At 39.0% G+C, this 7,737-nt stretch overlaps 1 long non-coding RNA gene across 1 annotated transcript; it reads right to left on the bottom strand.

The window, feature by feature from the left end:
* Window positions 1-867: 867 nt before the first annotated feature.
* On the bottom strand, window positions 868-7,395 carry LOC116437738. The gene is made up of 2 exons (XR_004237438.1): window positions 6,443-7,395; window positions 868-3,944 (listed from the first exon to the last, which is right to left on the bottom strand). It is a non-coding gene; the product is annotated as an uncharacterized LOC116437738 (long non-coding RNA).
* Window positions 7,396-7,737: the final 342 nt, after the last annotated feature.

Raw genomic sequence — 7,737 nt, forward strand, 5'->3', positions numbered from 1 at the left:
TTAGTATTTTAAATGCCCTCTTGGCAAAACTACCTTCTTTAAAATCAAGGGTTCCAGTGCTGTGTGGGGAAAGATGTTTTTTGAAGGTTTTTTTTTCCTAAATCTGAAGCTAGTGCTCTTAATAATAGGCAGATTAAGATAGTCTTTGAGTTTTCAGATAGAAATCAAAAAGGTAGAGTAATTTATGGTCTTTATTTTGAAACAAAAAGAATTACAGAAGTCCTTGAATATTTGGTTGGTTGGTTGGGTTGGGGGGGGTTCTTTTAATCATTGAAATGCATAGATTTGTTCAGTATTCAGGTCAGGTATAAAAAAACGTCAAGTTTGTATCCAAAAATTTGCTTTGAGAGGGCTATAAGATAATTCTTTCATGAAGTGTTATGTAACTTCAAACCTGTGTGGGGAAACTGGCAGTCATTCTTTAATATAACTTGCTGGACACGAAGATTTTCCTCTAGTCTTGTGTAATCAAAAACAGGCAAGTAAGGCTTTTTGTTACAGATATTGTTTACATATTTATCAGGTATCCTCACTTGCTGGATGTATATTTGTTGTCCTGTTTTGCACAGTCCCATCCCTATCAGAAGTCCTTATTTGGTCCTCAGGGGTTTCTTTCAGGGTCTCTGGTGATCTTTGATCCCCAAATTGTGGTTGACCCCTGGTTCTGTGCTAGCACAGTTTGTTTCCAGCAATTTGCAAGGCTGCTTTTATCTTACCTATGCTCCCAGAACTCAGCCCACATCCCCAGGACTTCTCCAAAGTTGTTTTGCCAGTGTTCTGTTACTTATTAGATCGTGGAATTTGGCAATGTATCATTTCCCTTATCAATATATGACTATTAAAAAAAAAAAAAAAACAAAGCAGTGGTTTATAGCACCAATAAATTTACTTAAGGATTTTCAAATTAGTTCTTATTACTGGTTTAAGAAAATGTTTCTTTGGCAAGTTTTCCTCTACAATGGTGTCTTCTGGTATTCCAACGAATGTATTTTTCTTTCATTATTCCCACATTTATCTTCAGGTCTAACAGCTTCCAAGAGAATCTAGGCTGTTTACCTACAGATGAAAGCCAGAAGGGGTCCCAGTTTGTATCATGCATTGTTATAGATGACCTTCTATCATACTCCCCTGCTTATTTTTTCTTAACTGAATTGATCCAAATCTGTGGTACCCCCATGTTTTGAGCCTGTGGACCATTGTAGCCTCTTCCTGTCACAGAGAGACACTGTATACTTCCTAGAGGCCCTCTGTCTCTCAGTTGAAGTAAAATCATGTTGCTACCAAACACTGCCCTCTGCAGTCCTTCGTGAAAATCTTCTGCTGTCTTCCCCAGAAATCACAACTCTGTCCTGACCAAGTGATGAGCAAAAGGACAAAAATGCTCCAGTAGAAGGAGCCACCGTGAGTGCCATATAGATTGATCTCATTACAACAATTTGTTTCTTTTCCAGGCTACTCTGCTGTACACAGAGACTCCCCTGTACAGATGTGCTACTCCTAGCAAAAGCTGTCTACATGATACACATGCTTGCTGCACCCATGGTAGTCTTGTCCCTTCCTGAAAGCCCTGAATATTCTCTATAAGAATGAGTGGCCTATGGCTGTTTCCTGATGCTGAAAGCATGTATGATATCTGCTGTTGAAAAGGGTTGGAGGTTGAGGCTTCAAAATAAACAGCACTTCTTACCACTTTGATTACTTCTTAAAACTCTAATGTATCCATTTCAGAGATTTACATTTATGACTCTTATTAGATGCCAGAAGTTTACTGATAAGAGGCACATTTAAGTACTCTAGGTTTGTATTACTCCTTGCCATTTAAAGTTTAATATGCTCCCAGAAGATGATTTTCATGAAATTGGAAACAAAGGGGATAAAAAGTAAACTAAAAATATATTCTCTGATGTTTTTCTTGTTTGGTCAAAAAAGGGCTTGTTTTAAGAACAGTAAAAATACAACAGGTATATCAGTTACAGAAATCTATTTTACTTCCTCTATGAAACTGTGGAGTGGCACCACGATTTTCTGCTTAGAACTCTTTGGACTATTTCCAGAGAATGAATTAAATCTCACAGACTTAGATTCTCAGTATTATGCACACAACCAATTTTCATTAAAACACACAAGATTACATGCAACTGTACTTTGAAGATGCATAAAGTAGAGTTCATTATCAATTTTTTCTGTAATCATAGAACAGATAACGGTCTTAAAAGAGTAGTTGGTTTAATACCGAACTGATTTTCAACATAAAAGTGAGTTAGAAATGTTTTCAAACACAACTTGCACTCACGAATCAGGTGTCAAGAAGCACAGCTTTACAGCTGGACGTTTATCACACCTTACTCTTTGTCTTCAAAGACATGTTGAATGAAAAAGAGAAATGAAGAGCAGACCATATTGGGATAATAGTTGGAAATATGCAGAATGCTTGTTAGCTGATAATACTTATAATTATTTTTAAATATTTGAGTTGTCACCTGTCAACAGTGAAATGCAATAGACAGAAAAAAAATGAATCAGTAACACTTAGTTGAGAAATAAAAGTTTAGCAAAAGAGTCTATGAAGTGTGTCATATCAAGCAAGATGCAGTCAGAAAATAGAACCTTAAAGAAAGCAGATAATTTCATAATAAGGCCTGTCTAGACAACACACCAAGACTCAGATATTCTGTAAAGGAGGTTTTAAGGAGGCAAACCAGCAAGATTGTCTTGCACATTTACATTGTATTCTTTCTCTAGATGGTCATTTCGTAGCAGAATAGACAACCTATAATTGCCATAGCTAATTACTATAAAAATTGCTTAAATTGTGTGATTAAATGCTGTAATCCTTTACAGTAATTTAGTATGGGAAGTCATTTGCTATGGTGAGTTTCCTCCTCTATGTCAGCCCTTTTTATTATAAACTGCCTTTCCAATAGGAAAGATTAAAGAGTGGCTTTGGCAATTTTTCTCACTCTCTTTTATGTACAGACAAATATAAAGTGAAGCTGATGACATTGCTAAATTAGGTTCTTAAGAGTCATAGCATCCATCTAAAGTAGATTAGATGAGTACTTAGAAAAAGGGGAGGGGGGAATGAATACATTAAAAATGTAGTCTCTTATGTGCAATTTTATTTTTAAAAAGTGCCTCTCAGAAAGCTTGAAAGTACCTTTGAAATTGTAATGTCTATATAGTCTTTTAACATAAGGGAAAGATACTGATTTATGTATTTGAATCTGATACTTTATGATAGAAAATTGAGCTTGCAACCCTTTAACAATTCTCCCACATTTCAGTGAATATTGTAATGCCAATTTTTTCCTGTGTAAGAGAGCATGTGGTATGAGAGAGATCTAGGAGAAAAGTTAGAGAATGTCAGATAAGTTTTCTCTGTGGATGGAGGTAATGCAGATGTATGTTGACGGTAAGTGATGCCTGTAGTGGAATTGCTTTTCAGAACATACTTCAGACTCAGTCAGAATTTTACATGCTCATTTCGTCAAATGAATGTCTACCCCTGAGAAACTTGTGACAGCTTTTTATATCATTCATGATACAAATTTCAAAATGTAATTTTAAAATAAAATTAGAAGTATTTTTAATGAAATCTTTAACAAAAAAAAAAATTAGCATTCTAAATAATAACTTAGTACTGCAGTAAGCAGAACCCTACTAGAAGCTGTCATGCACCATCAACAGTTGCTAACATCTAGACTTCAAAAGTCTCTTTTGGGTTGGTATGAGAGGTAAATCCCCACTGATGCTGCCTCTATTCCCTGCAGGAAAACTAAGTACATAGTATTGATGCGTGTAACTTTGCTTCTTCCTTCACCTCCATGCATGATTCACCTTACCTTTCTCAACATATTGCACCCCTCATTTATCAGCTCTGTCTCTTCCCTTTCCGGATTGCATCAAAGGGCTGCAAGGAGGTTGTTGGAGGTCCTTGTACCTGTCTTGGGCAGAAAGCATAGAAGTTAATAAACAGCAACCTGCTTATGAACTCTGAGAGGCTCTGAGAGGAAAAGAGTGGTGATAGTATAGGTGGCATTGGTAAAGAAGGGACCTCGGGAGGGGAGGAGAGCAGGAGCTCAATGCACCTCAGTCCTTCTCACATACAGGCCATCAGTCACTCCTTTTCTTTCAGTAACGTAAGCAATTCAGAGTCTGTGTTCAATAAGATGCTTTCAGACTGAGTAACTTGAATTCCAAATGATAGGTATAAAAGGTGATAATGCAAGGAAAGTAGAGTGTGACCTCCTCTCTACCAAATAGTCTCTGGAGATGTGTTTGGCAGTCTAAGGACCTCCGGTACTGCCTCTTGTGTGCACTTGTCATCTGCTCTCCAAGCACAGCCACATTTTAAATGAGAATAAAAGTGAAGAATGGGTGATGGCATAGAAAATTAGAGGATTTTGAAATTTCTGAGGAGTGTGTGTTTCTGTATGCATTCCTGTCTTCCATAGAGCACAAGAGCTGGGAATTCCCTGGGGTAAGAAATTGGGCAAGGAAGACAAGAGACCGGCATGGCTGAGTTGGGACCTGCTGGTCAAACTAAAGGGAAAGAAGCAAATTCACAAGCAGTTGAAGCAAGTACAGGTGACCTGAGAAGAGTATAGAGATGTATGGTTGTTTAGGGATGAGACAAGGAAGACCAAGGTGAAGCTGGGACTGAACCTGGCAAGGAACACAACAACAGGAAGGGCTTTCTGCAGGTGTAGAAAAGGAAGGTCAAAGAAAGTGTATCTCCCCCAATATACAATGCTGGAAAACTGGTAACAACTGATGAGAAGCCTGAGGTACTCAACAATTTTTTACCTCAGTTTTCAATGACCCTCTCTATTCCCTCACCTCTCAAGTCAGTGAGTAGCAGGATGGGGGCTGGAGGAGCAAAGTCCCTCCCACTGTAAGTAAAGATCAGGTTTGTGACCACTGAGGACCCTGAACATTCATAAGTCTGTTGGGACCTGATGAGATGCATCCCAGAGTCCTGAGGCATCCCAAGTTGCCAAGGCACTCTCCATGATATTTGAAAAGTCATGGCACTCAGGTGGAGTTCCAGGTGACTGGAAAAGGGGAAACATTGTACCCATCTTTCAAAAAGGTGGAAAGGAGCACCCTGGGAACTATCACCCTGTCAACCTCACCTTTGTGCCTTGGAAGATCATGGAGAAAATCCTGCTAGAACCTCTGCTAAGGCACACAGAGGGCAGGGAACTACAGCTTCACCAAGAGCAAGTCCTGCTTGATCAAACTGGTGGTGTTCTATGATGGAGTGGCTACATCAATGGACAAGGGAAGGGTTCCAGATTACATTGATCTGGACTTCTGTAAAGATTTTGGCACTGTCTTTCACAGCTTCCTTCTCTAAATTGGGTTTGATGAGTGGCCTGTCAGATGGATAAGAAAGTGATTGCATGGTCACATCCAGAGCATAGTGGTCACTTGGCTCAGAGTCTTCACTGACAAGTGACAAGTGGTGTCCCTCAGGGGTCCATACTTGGGCCAGTGTTATTTAATATCTTCATTAATGACAGAGATGAAGGGTTTGAGTGCACCTTCAGCAAGTTTGTAGATTACACCAATTTGAGGGGTATGGTTGACACACCTGAGGGACAGGAAACCATCCAGAAGGACCTGGGCAAACTCAAGTGGCCCACTGGAATCTCATGAGAGCTACACAGATGGTGAAGGACCTCAAGGTCAAGGCTCCAGGGGGTTTGAAGAGCAGCTGAGGTCACTTGGTCTGTTCAGCCTGAGGAAGAGGAGACTGAGGGGAGACCTCATCGCACTCTTCAACTTTCATGTGAGGGGAAGAGGAGGGGCAGACACTGATCTCTTTTCTGTGGTGACCAGTGACAGGACCCAAAACAGGCTCCCCAAGGATGTGGTGACAGCACCACATCTGACTGAGTTGAAGAAGCATTTTTACAATGCTGTCAGGCCTGTGGTGTGTTTTTTGGGGATGGTTCTGTTCAGGCCCAGGAGTTGGGCTCGGTGATCCTTGTGGATCCTTCCAACTCAGCATATCCTGTGATTCTGTATTTTAATACACTGAACTTTGTGTTTTGTGAGATTTCTCCATCCCTGACAGATTAAGACTGCAACCATCACTTCAACCAACAGACATCGAAATTACAACAACCAAGTCCCATTGCTGGACCCCTGGGTGATGACTATATACATCTTTCTACTCTTAACCTTTCTTTCTTTTCATGTTTTGTTAAGTGCTATATTACAATATATTATAACCAAAATGGCTATATAACTGCTTTCCATTGAAACCAAATTGTTCTAAAATAAACTCTAAATATATATTTATAAACACTGATCATTGACCTTTTGGAGTGGGTCATAACAGCGTACTGAGGCACTGGAACACGTTCCCCAGAGAAATTTCAGATAATCTTAGTCATTTGAATTGAGATCCCCAGTGGTCAAAATGCAAGCATACCTCAGGCTGCTGGTGTGAAGTTAGCCCTTCCCAGCACTTCAGTGAAACTGTACTCCTGTGGACCCTAGTTTTGGAGCATGGAAGCTGAAAAGGAAGAACATACTGCCATTGCTTTTTCTCTCATTTCTGCTGATCTTGCTCTTATTTACATGCTACTGCTATCTCCTACAAACAAGAAAGGAGAAAAGAGTATAAGGTCCAAATTTGTAATGTGCTTCAAATACAATAGTATTTTTTTGTGCATGAAGTTAAAACACCTCTGAAAATGAATGCATTGCTTTGTGGTGGCTATATGATAGCTACAAGGTTGTTTGATGTGGGTTTTCTTAAAGGAGTTGAATTTTTCTTTACAGCAAAAGGATCTCCTTGCTGCATTACCCTAAAGAACTGCATGTGCCAAATGAAGAGCCCTTTGGATGTTAGTCAAATGTAGCAGCCTAAAATACCTTCTAAATAGCATACTTTTCAAAGACTGCATTCAAATGAAAAAAAAAAGAAACCCAATCCAAAGCATGAAGCATATTAGAAAAGCACCAAGAAGTCTCTTATGCTTAATGTTTTATTAAACAGGTAGCAAATAATCAGCTACAACAGTAGCTTTGACTGCAGTGTTGCCAGGTGTTTTCTGTTCTCAAGCAGAAAACTCTGCTTTGCTTTTGGCAGAGTTATTTTGTCTAAAAATATTAGCTTTTTATGGGGGCCCAAATGCCTTTTATCTTCACAGCTGCAGCATGCTGAGAGGCAGGCATATTTCACAGACATGAACCTGCAAACAGATTGGTCTAGCTGCACCAGCGAAGTCTAAGAATCTTATTGGGAAATTCGACTGGCACTAGTTCATCTGCAATACTTGTCTTCTTCATATTCTGCATGATTTCAATTTTCAGTGCATTAATAAAGGAAATAACAAAAAAGAAAAAAAAACAAAAAAACAAAAAACCAAACAAACAAAAAAAAAAAACAACAAAGGCCCACAACCCAAAACCAAACCCAACCAACCAAAACAGAGATGTAAATGAGACACCACTGACAAATAGGTAGGAGGGAAATATTAATCACAAAATACATGTTCATAGGTTAATCTGTTAAATAAATAAACAGTGAAAAAATTGTAAAAATACCATAATCTATTGTTGATACCCATGGCAGTTGGAGGATTGTTGGAATATGGTGTATTTAATGCCTTTCTTGTGGCATTTCAATATGTTTATTTGCTAGCGTGATCTGTGGGAGGTTCTGCTCAAAGCCAATGTTATTCATGGAGAAGAAATGAAGGAGATCTTTTCATAATTGTA

This window comes from Corvus moneduloides, chromosome Z (assembly GCF_009650955.1).
Source record: "Corvus moneduloides isolate bCorMon1 chromosome Z, bCorMon1.pri, whole genome shotgun sequence".
Classification (NCBI taxonomy): Eukaryota; Metazoa; Chordata; class Aves; order Passeriformes; family Corvidae; genus Corvus; species Corvus moneduloides.